The sequence below is a fragment of the Leucopleurus acutus genome (genome assembly GCF_964270905.1).
Source record: "Leucopleurus acutus genome assembly, chromosome: 14".
NCBI lineage: Eukaryota > Metazoa > Chordata > Mammalia > Artiodactyla > Delphinidae > Leucopleurus > Leucopleurus acutus.
This window is the reverse complement of record NC_139156.1, coordinates 20,271,113-20,288,545: the sequence shown is the minus strand read 5'-3', so window position 1 is coordinate 20,288,545 and position 17,433 is coordinate 20,271,113.

Here is a 17,433-nt window from a genome sequence, read left to right as displayed (position 1 = left end):
ACTGAAAGCAATCTACAGATTCCATACAATCCCTACCAAAATTCCAATGGTACTTTTAACAAAAATAGAAAAAAACCATTCTAAAATTCATATGGAACCATAAAAGACCCTGAATCTTGAGTGGGTGGCATTATACTGCCTGATTTCAAACTATATTACAAAACTATAGTAATCAAAACAGTATAGTACTGGCATAAAAACAGACACAAAAAACCAATGGAACAGAATAGAGATGCCAGATATAAATCCATGTATATATGGTCAACTAATATTTGGCAAGGGCACCAAGAATGTAACATAGAGAAAGAATAGTCTTATCAATAAATGGTGCTGGGAAAACTAGATATCCACATTCAAAAGAATGAAATTTGGCCTTTATTTCACACCATACACAAAAATTAACTTGAAAATCGATCAACTTACATATAAGACCCAAAACCATAAAACTCCTAGAAGAAACCATAGGGAAAAAGCACCTTTACATTGGTCTTGGCAACAACTTTTTGGATATGACCCCAAAAACATAGGAAACAAAGTAAAAATAAACAGTAGAACTACATTAAACTAAAAAGCTTATGCACAAGAAAGAAAATAATGAAAAAATGAAAAGATAATCTACAGAATTGGAAAAAATATTTGCAAACTATATATTTGATAAGGCATTGGTATCCAAGATATATAAGGAACTCATATAACTCCAGCAAAACAAAAAACAAAAAAACAAAAAACTCAATTTAAAAATGAGCAAAAAACCTGAATAGACATTTTTCCAAAGAAGACATACAAATGGCCAATTTGTATATGAAAAGGTGCTCAATATCACTAATCAGGTAAATAAAAATCAAAACCACAATGAGATATTACTTCACACCTGTTAGTATGGCTATTATCAAAAAGATAAGAGACAAGAAGTATTGGCTAATTTATAGAGAAAAGGAAATCCTTGTACATTGTTGGTGGGAATGTAAATTGGTATAGCCATTATGGAAAACTGTATAGAGGTTCCTCAAAAAATTAAAACTAGAAATACCATATGACCCAGCAGTCCCACTTCTGGGTATATATATCTGTACCCCCATGTTCACTGCATCACTATTTACAATAGCCAAGACATAGGAACAACATAAATGTCTAACGATGGATGAATGCATATAGAAAATGTGATATATATGTCACTTTGTGACAATATGGTTGAATCTGGAGGATATTGTGCTAAGTGAAATAAGCCAGACAAAGACAAATAACACATGATCTCACTTATATGTGGAATCTAAAATAGTTGAACTCATAAAACTGAAAGTAGAACTGTGGTTTCCAGGGGGCAGAGAACAGGGAAAATGGGGAGATGTTGTACTGTATTGTATACTTGAAATGTCCTAAGAGAGTAAATCTTAAGTGTTCTAATCACACACACACACACACACACACACACAAAGGTAACTTTGAGAGTTGATAGATAAGCTGATAATTAACTTGATTGTGGTAATCATTTCACAATGTACATGTATATCAAATCATCATGTCGTACACCTTAAATATATACAATTTTACTTGCTCAATTATACCTCAATAAAGCTAGAAAAAAATAAAGTAAAATAAAATAAAAACAAAGACCTGGAGTGATTCCTGCCTGACTGCATTGTTATTTAAAACACTGCATTAGTATTCTGTCTTTGCATAACAAACTACCACAAATTTAGTATCTTAAAACAACACACACATATTATGTCATGGTGGTGGTGGGTCAGGAGTCTGAGCATGGCTTATTTGGGTCTTCTGCTCAAAGTCTCATAAGGCTTCAGGACAGACATCAGCAAGCCTGAATTCTCAGGTGCAGGATTAACTGGGGAAAAATCTGCTCACTCAGATTCATTTCCTTGCAACTGTATAAGCCAGATTTTTACTGGCTTTGGCTGGAAGCTTGCCTCAGATCTTCAAGGTTGACCACCTCTTCGCCACATGGGCTTCTCCAACATGATCACTTACTTTGTCAAACCCATGAGGACAGCCTCTCACCTAGGGAAGGACCCCGTTTCTCTTTTAATGGCTTTCACTCCAGACCCACCCAGGATAGATCAGAATAAATCATTCTGTTTAAATAAAAATCAACTGATTTGGATCCTTAAATACATCTGCAAAATCCCTTGTCACTTTGGCATGTTCTACTGGCTAGAAGCAAATCACAATTCATGCTCACGCTCAAGGGGAAGAGAGTACACAGGACATGAATATTAGGGCATAGAAATCATGAGGTTACCCTAGGATCTATCTGGCACAAACACTGTGTGTACTATTTTAAAAATGACATAAAACATGCCTATGAGCCTCCAGTCTGCCCTGACTTCTGCCTGCTTCCCATCTCAGTGGAGATAACAGCAGGGGAGCTCATCCAGTAGTGCCGTAAGTTCAGTGGGGACAGGAGTCCAGCCCCTCTGCCTGACCTCCCTTGCTCTTCATCTCTTGAAGAACACGTCTCGTGCACTACCACTGAGGCCACTGTCCTCCCATCTATAGGTTCAGTTCTGCTCTACTTCTAAGATAAGTCCAGGCTTAGAGCACAAAACACTTGTGTATTTTCATCCTTTCCCCTTACTCTCTTCCCCAAATCCAGTGAACCTTAACTAAGGCCAAACCATTCTTCTTTGGGATTTCCAGAAAGGTAAGGTTCAGCGCTGACCATTAGACATCGTCACTCCCCAGCCACATTCCTTGTTATTCTGATACTATTGAATGACTTCTGGTTCCCCAGCTGTGTCACAGTCCTGTTCTCTGTGCTCAGACACACTCTCCTGACACTTTCTACCACACTCCCTCAGTATCTCCAGTTTGTAAAACGTGGCATATGCATTAGTCCTTTCAGAAATGATATACAGGCACCATCCTCAAAACTTATGCACAGCTTGCTTCTTGAAGTCCAGGATAGCCTGGAATGACTCAGGACAAATTTATCAGTTCTCCAAATGGAATTTCTACACTGATGGGCTTCACAGACTGATCATTAAAAAATGTCTCTGTAGCCTAGACACAGATGAACAAATGCTCTTAGGATCTTATTGAAATCTGTGGTTAGTCTACCAGAATGCAATTTGGTGTTTATAAATGCATTTGACAAAGCTGAGCTGATTTTTAATTTCAGTTCTGTCAAAAAAATCAATCAAAAAATAGCTTTTACGAACTTATTTGTTAAATGCTCAGCGCTATACTAGAAGCTGTAGGGGATTAAAAAGAAGAGTAAACCACAGTTTATGACCTCAAAGACTTTACAATCCAGTTGTGGACACACACACACACACACACACACACACACACACACCCCATTCATGAAACAAGAGTACACAATAAAAGATAAAAATAAATAATAATAGTTGCCACATTTTGAGGATCTATGGAACTAGTCACTTTAAAGAGTGATTTTGCAGCCTCACAGCAATTCTGAAAGTTCTCACTTATTTTCACAGCAAAATGGGCAGAGCCAAGTCTTTCTGATACCAAAGTTGATGTTCTTTCCACCTAAAACAAAACCAAGCAACACAAAACAAATGCAAGATCCTGAGTTCCTCTTAAGATTCTTATTCAGTTGCAGTCTGGCATTTAATAGTTTTTTAGGATATCACGTGGTGTACTATACGGCCAAGGAGTAGAAGTGAACTAAAACAATAATTCATTGCATGGCCCAAGTACTAAAGAATATACACATTAAAAGCTTTTAGTAAGGGAAAATTTCTAGCAGGTATGCTGGGAAGAAATAATGTGCCCTATAACAGGTGTTTCCCAGCCACCTGGGACTTAAATGTTAATCGACTTGTTCCGTAGTCATAGCTTGACTTCAGGTCTAAGAAAAAGTAAATGAATGGATAATACTAATATATACATATTATTCACGAAAGCGTACACTGTATCTTCACAAGCATCATTTCATTTTAAGTATCACAAGAATTTGGGAGCAAGTAGGGGTAGTTATTTTATTTATTTGTTTCCTATTGAGAAAACCAAGGATCAAACTTGCTGCAGGTCATACAACTACCCAGTTAGCAAGCTCTGTGCTCACTTCATTACTCGGCTCTGACTAGCCCACCCCCATGTCCCTGCAGCTTGATGACACCCAGGACAGGATACCTATCTGTGGGGCCCAAAGCAAAATGAAAATCAGGGTTCAAAGTGTATTAAGAATTTCAAAGTGTATTAGGAATTTCAAAACAGCAACTGTAGGGTATTAAAGCAGCATGGGGCCCTGCTAAGTAACTGCACAGGTGGCATGCCCGTGAAGCTGGCCCTGATGACACCACTGCAAATTAAACTATGAAATCAATAATTCAAGGAGCTACTAATTGAATAAGGCAAAGGGTATGGATGTACTAAAACTAATCACTTCTCCAGGAAGCACTGCAAAAGTACCTGTGACAAATGCAATCCAGCAATCCAAGCTGTATGATCATAAATTATTCAGATTAGGAAATGCATGCCCATCAGCTTTTGGGGGAATGAGATAAACACATTTCTTCCCAAGTTACTTACTGAACACATTAATATGTATTTTCCCAAATGTAATGAACTGACATGCTTCAGACTGTGAGAAAGTGAAGGCATCAGAAAGTTCATTCAAGAGCAGGAAAACCATCAAATTAACTTGTAGCTTTCAGCAAACTTACTCTATTTGGCCTATGCTTCTAGCATGCCATTTCAGAACAAACAACTTCAGGAAGGCAGCTACACAGGTGCTTTCACAACCGAGTGAAGAGCTGAAATAAGAGACTGGCAGTGCTATCAATGAACAGCAGATGTTTGCAAGGCGAGCTGGGATCTGCTGTTTGAATTTCCAGAGTAACATGAGATTCCGGAATGTATAAAAAAGCCCACTGTTGTCAGTCACCTCTGAACACCACACCGCAGAACTATTTGGGTGTGAGAACCAACTCCGTTCCTTATGAGGGAGGAGTGAGGAACCAGCAGATTGCCTTCTTGTCCTGTTATCTGTACTTTGATCTTACTAGAAAACTTCTGAAAACTGGAAATCTTGTCAAGAAAACTCCAGAAAGATTTTTGAACCAGGAAATGCGCATTTGGGGGGTGTGAGAACCAACTCCGTTCCTTATGAGGGAGGAGTGAGGAACCAGCAGATTGCCTTCTTGTCCTGTTATCTGTACTTTGATCTTACTAGAAGACTTCTGAAAACTGGAAATCTTGTCAAGAAAACTCCAGGAAGATTTTTGAACCAGGAAATGCGCATTTGGGGGGTGGAGAAGGAGAGAAGGAAACATTCCTGCATAAGTAACATGTTTCTTTCTTTTTTTTTTTTTTCATTAAAAATAAGCTAAATGTGATCTAGGAAAAAGAAAGCATTTAAATCAATCAAACATGAATAAGGGAAAAGTTACACAAATGTAGATTTTATTCTTCAAAACAAGGGTGCATAGATTACAATATATTGTTGGACAGCAGTTATCATCTACTCCATTTGAACATGAATATAAACAGTTGCTTGTCCTGGAGTTCAACCAGTCTGTATTTAAATCCCCAATAGCTATTTAATATCTGGGTGAGCTTAATTAGGAATATTGGGTTCTTTTGATCTGGAGTAACAAAAACCAACTTAAGCAAATAGGAAAAGATACTAGAGTATCTTACTAAACCCAGTAAATAGTTGAATAACCAGGTTATACGAAGAGTGAGAACAAGGACAACTCCAAGGACCTCCTCAAATAAACTTGGTAGAACTTTCCTCTTGGTCTCTGCCATCACAGCAACGTGGTTTCTACTGAAAGATTCAGTGAAGTTCATATATCCACACTCTGAACTCTTCTAATACAGGCATATTCACTTGGATGGGTTTTATTGATAAGTATCAGTTGAGGCTCACACATCCAGAAGTACTAAAATGTTCACAAATGTCCAGAAGACGTGGAACATGAATACTAGTCCTAAGACAGAAGAGTTTTACTCTCAGTTTCCTTTCACTTGCCCCACTCACTGTGGATGGACAAGAAATAACATGTTGGAGTGCTCCAAGACAAAAAGAACTGTGTACTATGGGTGTGCTTAACTAAGACAAGGGTTTGCCCAGAGATTATTACAGGGGAACAGCACAACATAGTGATAAGGATGTGGGTTTTCTAACTGAGACACCATTGGATTCAAATCTGAAATGACCCACTCATTGATCAGCTGTTTGAGACTGGGAAAGTTATAAACTATCTTTGAATCTCAGTTTTTTAAATTAATATCATTTTCTCTGAATGTTAAGATAATGAAAGGTCTTTGTGGAAAACTGAAAACTATGGGAAGTTTCAAGGCATACATTGCAATTGCCCTGTAATCTAATCCCCTGGGCCAGAAGGTTAACACTGTAATATAATTCTTACAAATTTTATATATATATATATTTCCCACAATCACTGCTTCAGCTGCAGGCCACAATTTTGAAGTTTTGTTTCATTTTCATTCAGTTAAAACTATTTTCCCTTGTGATCTCCTCTTGGATCTGTTAATTATTTAGAAGTATGTTATTTAATTTCAAGTTTCATGGATTTCCAAGATATCTTCCTGTTATTGGTTTCTAATTTACTTCTGTTGTGGTCACAGGACATACTCTGTGTGAGTTCAATCTTCATAATTTACTGAAAATTGTTTTATGGCTCAGTATGTGGTCCGTCTTGAATATCCCATGTGAAAGGATTGTTTTCTGCTCTTACTGAGTGCTGTGTTCTATAAACATCAATTAGCTCGAGCTGGTTAATGGTGCTATTCAAGTCTTCTACATCATTACTGTTTTTCTGTGGCAATTATTAAATCAAATTTTAGAGTAATGTTTTGAAATATCCAATCATAATTATAGGTTTATCTATTTCTCCTTTCAGTAATGCCAGATTTTGCTTTATGCATTTTGAAACTATGTTGTTGTGCTTACACATTTAGGATTGCTATGTTTTGTTGATGAATTAACCCTTTCATCATGAAATTTTCTTCTTTACACGTGCAAATCTTCCTTGTTATGAAGACTATTTTTTTCTCATATTGCACAGCTACTCTAGCTCTCTCATGATTATTCATTGTATTAAATATACTTTAGGGCTTCCCTGGTGGCGCAGTGGTTGAGAGTCCGCCTGCCGATGCAGGGAACACGGGTTCGTGCCCCGGTCTGGGAAGATCCCACAGGCCGCGGAGCAACTAGGCCCATGAGCCATGGCCGCTGAGCCTGCGCATCCGGAGCCTGTGCTCCGCAACGGGAGAGGCCACAACAGTGAGAGGCCCGCGTACCGAAAAAAAAAAAAAATATATATATATATATATACACATATATACTTTAAATGCATTTTTAGTCCTTTTCATTAAACCTCTCTGTGTCTTTTTATTTATGTGTTTCTTATAATAAAGTCACCCTAACTGGATCTTCTTTTTAAATCCAGTTTTACAGTCTTCACTTTTAATTGTGTTTTTAGGTCATTTGGTTATCAACAGTGTTGTTTTTTGTTTTTTAGGAATCCAAATTTTTTATGTGAAATATTTTGACCTTTAAATATTGCCAACTCATTTAAATACATTTTTAAAGCATTACATGTGTGTGTTCGGGGGGGGGGGTGTGGGTGAGGGGAGTTAGCTCCTGGTCAGATTCAATCATCCCACTTCCAATCTCTATCCTCTGGTTTAACTGTTAACTGATCAACTAATCAGTTGATCAGTTTAATTTTCTCTTCAACTAAATCATAAACCCCTTGAGTACAGGAACACCCGCTTTGTAACCATGACAGAAAAGCATATGATAAATGCTTGATAAACCATTGATTGACTGTTGGTGGACAGGTGACATCATATGCATACCCCGAGGCACAGTCCTCTCCATGACAGAGTGCTAGGGAGAGGTCTGGAGGGGATCCCACAATGGGACACTATGACCAAGGTGCTGCCTATCCAGTGAGTGTCATTCCAGTGAGACACACGTGCACAGAAAATAGATCCTCCCAAAGTCAACGTCATCTGCCCCTAAGGGATGGGATGCCAGGTCACATTCTGGACACTCTGCCAGGACAAATTCAAATTCAAGAGCTTTTAAATTCCAGTGGTCCGTGTAGTACAAAGAGAAGATGCCCAGTTCTCAGAGAGGCAGAGTTGTAGAGAGAAACAGAAAAGGCTTCCAACCCCTCTGTCTTTTAGGAGAATAATATCCTGACTCTTAGTAAAGTTGTGGCATGGCCATTGTTGTTCATTCATAGTTCTGAGTCCTTACCCTCAGAATCACCAACTTCACACCATCGAGTTCACAAAAAGCCTAAGGAATGAACCAAAGGTCCATCTCTGTAGTAAAGGCAGGTTCAAACCAAGGAACCAGCCACTCAGATTCAAAGCTTTAGTTTATCCCTCAAGAGCCCTGGCTAAGGTGCCTAGCCTCTCTGACCCTCTGTCTTCTCAGCTGAAGAGTAAGAACAGTCAGCTTGCAAATACCTCTCAGTGGAATAGGTAGCAGTGTCAGGAGTGGGGAGGAGCACAGCCTCAAGTCAGACATGAGCTTGAACCTGTTAGCTGAGTGACCCAGGGAAAGTTACTTAACTAACCTCTTTGTGCCTGACTTTCCATACCTACAAAATGAAGGCAAAAAATAGAACTTAACCCACTAAGTTGTTCTAAAGATCAAATGACATTATACCTGTAAAGTATGCTGCAAGTGATAAGTTTGAGTTCAAAGGTGGCAGGGAAATTGGTGCACTGTAAGGAATTACTATTACAGGATCTTTTGTTCTAGTCTCCAGAGCTGCCAGCACCCCACAGGGGTCATCTCGTTGTTGTTGTGCTGTTGTTGTTCCTTCCCCAAGATTGCAGGGTCCTGCGAAGGAGAACTTCTCCCCAGAATCTATTTCCATCGAAAGCTAGTGTGTTCACTCCTCTGAGGCTACACAATTTGCATGCTTCATGCCCACTTGGAAACAGATCTAGGCAAAGGCACTTCTATGCTTCAAGATCTTACACACAAAATGTCCTAACATTGCCTGAGAGTGCTTTTATGAGCATGTGTGTCTTCACTTCAGGGTGCCTAAATGGGCTTCTATGTTGCCTTCCATATCTCTGTGAATGTAGGTCTCTTTGTGTCTCTGTGTGTATCCTTGGCTACGTCTATACATGTGAACTCTTGTGTGTGTGTCTCTTTCTGTGTATAACTGTTTATCTCTCCATGACACTGTATGTCTACATCTTCTTGAGTGCATGTTTCTCTGGATATGTATCCAGAGTCTATGTTATGAATGTGTGTGGGTATGTGTCTGCACCTGTGTTCTTTTTTATGAAGTTCTAGGATTGTCCTTCTGTACCAGGATACATGTGTATATGTGTGTCAGGAGCCATAGTCTCTAACCATGGACCATGGGGGTGTGTGTGCATGTGCCTCTGTCTGTGATGTGTGAGTCGCCCATCAGGGTTGTATACGTATCTATGTTCTCTCTGTGCTGTGTCTGTCAGTGAAACTCCTTGTTTATGTCCCTTACTAAAGGGGCCACAAGCATGTGTTTCTGTGACAAAAGACAGAACGGAACAACTTCAATTTGGCCCATCAATGCTCCTTAATTACTCTGTGCTATTGTCAAACTCTTGGAAAACACAGGCCACTGGTTTTTAATCTATCTGCACGGGTTCTGGGGAGCTTTTAAAGAAACACTGATGCCCAAACTCCAGAGATTATAATTGCCATTTATTACTCTGCAGTGGAGTCCAAATACGAGATCTTTGTGAAGCACCCAGGCAATTCTAATGTGCAGCCGTGGTTGAGAAAGACTGTATCAGGGAAATGGACAGGCCTCTTCCATTCTCCCTAGAAAGATGCACACTGCTTTCCTTGCCTGTGACATCACTAATATCAGGGGGAGAAGGAGGCAAAAAAAACAGACCTTCCCTCTTTCTAAGGAGGAGGCGCTACCACAAAGGACCCTGTGAGTCAACAGTCTGCAAATTAACCTATGAAAATAACTGAGGAGAAACTCTCCTTCAAGCTCAATCCTTCTTCCATTCCAGTAGACATTTGTTTCGTTTTACATATATGTCTGTCTAATTAAAAGATGTAGAACTACCTTAATTTCTACATAAACTCATTGTGTTTACTAAAAATCTTTCACAAACCAAAAGAGGATTTATTAGTATAATAAACCAAGTGCTTCATAAAAATTTAAATGCATTTTTGAGCATTTTTTACCAAGGAAAAGTGTTAAAAGAGGAAGGGTCTATGGGGCTTCCCTCGTGGTGCAGTGGTTAAGAATCCGCCTGCCAATGCAGGGGACACGGGTTTGAGCCCTGGTCTGGGAAGATCCCACATGCTGCAGAGCAACTAAGCCCGTGCACCACAACTACTGAGTCCATGCACCTAGAGCCCATGAGCCACAACTACTGAGCCCATGCGCCACAACTACTGAGTTCGTGCACCTAGAGCCAGTGCTCCACAACAAGAGAAGCCAGCACAACGAAGAGTAGCCCCCACTCGCTGCAACTAGAGAAAGTCCACATGCAACAACGAAGACCCAACGCAGCCAAAAATAAATAAATTTATTTATTAAAAAAAAAAGGAAGGGTCCATCATGGGTCAAAATCTCTCATTTGTGGGAGTGGAGATCTAAAGTTGAATATGAGAAAGAATCCAAGAAGGAGGAGGGAAGGAATAAAATCTCAGATGTTTAGACCCTGGAAGCAGAGCCACCACATTCCATAAGATGCTTTTGTACAAATTAGAAAATCCTTTGCCCAGGATTGTCCCACTCACCTTCAGAGCAGCGTGCCTTATGATTTAAATCATAAAGGTGGGAGCCTGTAGGAAAGGTTCTATTGAGGGACTGCCTATTCCCTCACTTGCAACTCCTGCCTCTAGGGAAGTTCTGAGACTCTGAGGATCTTCCACCCATGTAGACAGATTTGTTTTTAGGCAAGAGAAAGGTAGTAGACTCTCAAACAGTCCTTGGGAAGCACTACTGAAGCTGGCAGAGTACCTGCAACTCAGTAGATCTCACTGAATATTTGTGAGAATATGAATAATGAATGATTGAATGAATGAATGAACTGCTCTTTAGCGATCTAATGGAGCTGAACAGGCATTCAGAGGGCTCTCTCAGCCAACTAAAGGAAGCACAAAAAGTTGACAAGAATACTTTCTGAGCTCACTAACTTTCTCACCAGGAGAACCTTCCTGTGGAGCAAAATACGCACAAAGAAGTAAGACATATGCTACTGTCCCCAGTGAGGGAAATGTGAAGAAAATATACAACCTGTTATGTATCCAGAGCCCATTTTAAGGAAATATTAATTTTAAAAGATGGGATTGGATTGCCTAAGAAGTTTAAGACAGGAAAGATGGAAGCCTCACAGAATTTTAGAGCAGGAGTTGACCCTGGAGACTGTCCAGCACAGTCCTCCCTTGTTGTAGTTCAAAGTCTGGTGCCCAGAGAGACATGAAAGTGTCCACCTAGTCCCTCAACCAACTGGTGGTGTGATGAAGAACCCCAGTTTGGGGGCTTCCCCGGTGGTCCAGTAGTTAAGACTTTGCCTTCCAGTGCAGGTGGTATGGGTTCAATCCCTGGTCGCAGAGCTAAGATCCCACATGCCTCTCAGCCAAAAAACCAAAACATAAAAAAAAAGAAGCAATATTGTAACAAATTCAATAAAGACTTTAAAAATTGTCCACATCAAATAAATCTTTAAAAAAAAAAAAAGGTAGAGAACCCCAGTTTAGTTAATCATCATTTGCTGCTCTTTCCATGCTCTCCGGCTCCTTACCTCCCTGAAGAATGGCTTAGGCAAAGCTATTTGGAGGTGCAAAGACAAACTGAGAGACCTCACTAACCAGTGTATGGACCATTATAGCTCTGGGGGTTCTGCTTCCCCAATTCACCCAAACTTTTAATAAAATGATCATAATTACTTCTCCTCCAGGAATTAAGGAAAAATCCTCCTTTTTCTCTCAGGCCCACTATTTAACACATGGATGAAATGGTCACAAGCATGATGCAAACCTTAACCTTAGCAAGAGGAGTTTGAGATTACCCCATTGCTACTTATCCTCTGACTCAGGGTGGTGGACTCCTGGGGTGGTAGCGGGGAGGGCCAAGTGCTTGTATCTTCTGATGAAATCAAATCTCTTTGTGACAGTTTGGAAGCAGAAAAAAAAAAATCAAATAAACATTTTTCTCTGTAGGGTGCCCCCCAAAACTTCCCAAGAGTAATCCTAAAGCTTATGCAATATGTTTGTATAAATCAGTCATCATTAAAAACTGTTCAAGCAAACTGCCAAATCGATCCTACTATCAAGTAGATTCAACAGCTTTTATCTGCCCCCAAATTCCAGTTATCTCTTACCCACCATATTCCTTCCACCCCGCCCTCTACACGCAAAAGCTTCTTCCTGCTTCTCTTGAAAGCAACAGGCTGCCACCCCCTGGCAAGAAATCATCTTGGAGAAACAAGGTTGGATCTTAAGACCCTTGAAATGAAGGAAAGAAAATGTCAGGCTAAAACGTGTCAGTTCTAAAAGGTACTAATCAGAAAGTGACCATTAGAATGTTGCCAAGAATTAGTTTCCTAGGATGGGCAAAAGAAAATATGTAAGAAAAGAAGTGAGAACATTGAGACAGAACCTATAAGAGAAAGAATTTTTCCTTGGTAATTCTGCGACTCTGAATTGAGCACTTGCAGGTACAGCATGCTTCTGCATTTCCTTCCCCCCAAGAATAAAAAAAAAAAAAAAACCTCAGGACTGAAAAACTTTATTGCATCTATACCTCTTGAATCCCCTGCCCCGCATCACAACTTCATCAATGTTCCCACTCTGCTCAAATAGATGTAGCGATTTTGTATTTGTAACCCTGTTAAGAAGCACATTCTACAGTTTATATATGCCTATTTTACCTTCCTGCCTTGTGAACAGAAAAATCAGTTGGAAATCCCAACTAAATAGGGGATTTCCCTTAAACAAAATAAGGGAACAATGTTATTCTCACTAGTAATCAGAGAAGTGAAAATTAAAACATGAAAGTACTGTTTTTCACCCAGGATGATAGTAGAAATATTTGTCACTGATAATATCAACCACGTAAATAAAGATGTAATAAGATTAGCACTTTCATATACTGTGCGCAGCAGTATAAATTGTTACTACTTTTCAGGAAAGCACAGTGACATACAGAATTCACACTCTTTGACCCAGTGTGCATATTTCTTGTAATTTTCACATAAAAAAATAATGCAAGGAATAAACAAGTAATAGACACAAATATATCCATTGCAGGTTTGTTTTGAAATGACCAACTTATTTGTAACATTGCAGAGTATGCTTATGATACAATGTTAAATTTAAAAACAGGAAAACCAGCCAGAATTTTCCTGATAAGCAGTAGGAATCCATGCTGGTTAGTTTCACCCTCAAAATTATATTAAAACAACATTACAAAAGTGTTCCTGCGAAACTGCAAGAGATTCATGGAAAGGACTCTGACAAGTACTGAAAAATACAGGTTTCTGATAACTTTTCAGATCATACCACTGAACTAGGTAAGAATTTACAGAACTCTAATGAAGAAACTGATGGCTTTGCAAAACTTCTAACAAAAGATGAAGACCGGGACTTCCCTGGTGGTCCAGTGGATAAGACTCAGCGCTCCCAATGCAGGGGGCCCGAGTTCGATCCCTGATTGGGGAACTAGATCCCACATGCCGCAACTAAAAGATCCCACATGCCACAATGAAGATCCTGCGTGTTGCAACTAAGACCTGGTGCAACCAAAGTAAATAAATAAATAAAAATAAATCTTAAAAAAAAAAAGATCAAGACCAACAAGAAGTAATTGTATGGGACTAAATGAACTGAGGAGAATAATTATAATATGACTTTTTTATTTGAAACATTGCTGAATTTTTTAACATTTTAGTTTTCCATATTTAAGGAAACTTTTTCTCTTAGGCTATCTATGATTCACAGCAATTTGATAAAATGCACCTTGTAAACAAAAATGAAGCAGTTACTTTTTCTCTCTGCCTTATCTCTCCAGAATTTGGAAACTCTCATTTGAGTATTCTTATTTTTATGGCAGTATAGTCATTTGCATGAGTTCAATAAGAACCTGTTCTCCTTGTAACAGGACACAATCGGAAATACAGGCTACAATACCAAGAATTTGACTAGAATGTCATATTGGAGAGAGATATACAAAGACTCAGATATGACCAAACAATTTTAAGGAAGTGCTGGGAAAAATCAGCCTAGTACCTTGCTTGTAAACTTCCAGCAAAGTAACCTTAAAAAGGGCTTATATGGTCAATCATTATTCTTGCCGCATTAATGTAAATAATCAGGCCATTTCAATGTAAACAAATTAGTTTTACTATGATCATCTTTGATTAAAAGGAGGATAATTATGGAGGGAGAAATTAGTTTTGCATCTTTGTAGATATTAGGTTCTTATCCTATTAATTGTCTTTAAGGCTCTGTTATACACCTGTAAACTGGACTGGATACTAAACTCTTCTGGTTTCCTCAAATATCAGACTAGAAATCTCTAAACTGTTTCCAATTTTCTCCCACCCTTTTGATTTGGAATCAGTAAGAACAAAGACTGCCCTTAAATTTCCTTGGAAGGGACTATACCAGGTCCTCCTCACTTTACCCAGATGGCAGCCAAACTTTAGAGACTCAAGCCTTAGGTGCACATCTTATAGGTAAAGAAGGCTCCACCTGACATCTAGTCCTATACAAGCGCTGGAGACTTCTGAATCAAATTCACCTGCAGGAATTGAAGCAGAAGACAGCTGAAGGAGACAGCTTTCTCAAGATGTCAGGACCAGACCTGTATACCTTTTCCCCACAGTTACTTATCTTATCCTCTCCCTTTTTTTCTTGGAAAGAAACACCCTTATCTGCATTTTTCCGTCTATTACAAAAGGGTGAAACTTACCTAATTGTTGGGCTTGCCACCAGAAATTTCAATCAATTCTTGACAATGGTGACCATTTAGTCCATCCTATAACAAATTTTTTCACTTGTCACAAGTGTTACTGCTAATTTCACCCAGTGTCCCCTTGACATCAGCTACAAAGTAAGACTTTTGAAGCCTCCCACGGTCCACCCCATTAAGCCTCCATGGCCACCTTAAACAGGAACTACCCAGGGGCATACATGACTATAAGTGTGCCTCCACAGGAAGAGCCTTTCTCCTTAGGATCAGAATAAGTGCCAATGAACACATGATCAGAAATTTCTCCCTAACGTTAGGAGAGCAAGACAATTCCACGGCCAAAGCAGTAGCAGGCCAAAAATGACCACGTGACTCTTTGGATAAAGTAGTTTTAGACAATGGCATGGCCCTTAATTATCTACTTGCTAAACAAGGAGGTATTTGTATGATAGAAAATACCACCTGTTGCACATGGATAAATACCTCTGGAGAGGCAGAAATTCAATTACACATGATCAGGGAACAAGCGCACTGATCACAACAAATTTCCCCTGATACTCTATGGTCTTTTGATCTGTTTATCTGGCTAACATCATACAATCTGGACTTACATTACTTTTAACTCTGCTTTGCATAATTACTGTTTTTGCATAGTTATTTTTAAGCTCTGTACCTGTTGCCTGTCAAACCTTTAGAAACGACATACCCAATAGGGTGACGCTAGCTCAGTGCTTCAAGATGATCTCTAATGCTTACAACCTAGATGGGATATAGACTTTAGATGGGAAATTCCTGAGAGTTCTTCCTCATGCCCCTCCTTGTTACTCAAATGTGGCTTCAATGGTTTCCAATTGCTATGCGCTTTCCCTCTGACATGAAACATGACAACCACTAAGGGTCCTTCCTGGTACCAAAGCGACAAAAACCACTAAATATGGACAACCTGACTCTTGATCAGCAATGCTTTCGAGGAAAGATCTTGACCAAAATAGGGAAATGTGAAAATAAATAAAAGAAAACTTCATTTAAAATGGAGTCAGGAAGCCCTGAAGGGAAAGCTCTCGTGCATGTACCACTCGTGGCTGCCTGCATAACCAGCAGGAAGAACAACAATAAAAATCATTTTAACAAGGTCTGTTTGGATACAATTAATTCTTTGTGTAAAATTCTCTCAGTCTCAACTTCTTATCCATGATGATAAGAATACTACTTTTCTTCTAGTACAAAGGAGGACATTTTTCACATGGAAATTTCATCTCTTGCTTTTAAGCATTTCCCTGCCTCAGCAACAATGCTTTAGCCACCACTTGCAGCCAATAAGAAACTGCCACAACCTCAAATTCTTGTTCCTCTCCAATGAACTTTTATCCAAAACAACACTCCCCAAGTTCCTCCTAAACCCTCATAAAAGCTGACCTTCCCTTTGTCTATTTGGATTTCCCTATAATTCATCATAGCTTGCCTGTCACGAATTGCAATTCTCTGCTATTCCCAAGTAAACCCATTTTGCTGGTAAAAAAACTGGCTATTTTATTTCTGAGGCTGACAAGTTCTATATTCACCACCCTTCCTCGGTGGTTTCCTCACTTTTGCAGTTACTCCTCACACAAACTACCAGATTTCAAGGCATCTTGTAAAAAGCATAACATAAAGGGGAGGGGGTGGGATGAAGTGGGAGCTTGGGATTGACATATATACACTAATATGCATAAAATAGATAACTAATGAGAACCTGCTGTATATTGTAGGGAACTCCACTTTGCTGTACAGTAGAAACTAACACAACATTGTAAGACTACTATACCCCAATTAAAAAAAAAAAGCATAACATATGCATAATGTAACATAACATAAAAATAGCTCTCCCATGGTGGGAGAGCTACGTCTTCCATTCTTGATACCATCATCAGAGGAATTCCTGGCACATGGGTTGTGTTCAATAAGTATTGATGAATCTATTTATAGTTAATGATGATTGCTATCTCTATATGCAATAGGGACGGGGTGGGTGTGCAGCTATTGGCAGGCAGCCTTTACTGCGTGACTGTTACTGGGCAACCACGACAGTGTGATAGAAGAGGTGCGGTGCAGAGCCGTTAGCAGGCCCGCTGCCACTACCATTACCAGGCAACCGTTACTATGAGACCACTAGCGCTTTAGGTGGAAGGCCCAGGTTAGGCCAAAGGTCGGGTGGGTAGCTGTCCTCCAGCAGCAGACAGTTAGGTGAGAGGCACATCGCAGCCTTCTCCCCGGGGCCGTCCAGGCCTTCCAGCCTCAGGCCAGCAGGTGTGCTGGGGTGGGGGGGGTGGACCTGGGGAACAGGCTGGGGGCTGTGTACTTCAGGGTTCCAGAGCCCTCGCCAAGGCCGCCCACAGTCCAGGCCCAGGCCTTAAAGTGGCAGTGAACCTCTCCCCCATCCCCGCCTCTGCAACCTAATGGCAGCGGCAGTCTGCATGGGTCTCAGTCCCCGGGACCTGGCCCCTGCCGTTTGGGCAGACTGGGGAGGCTGGGTCCTGGGGGCCTG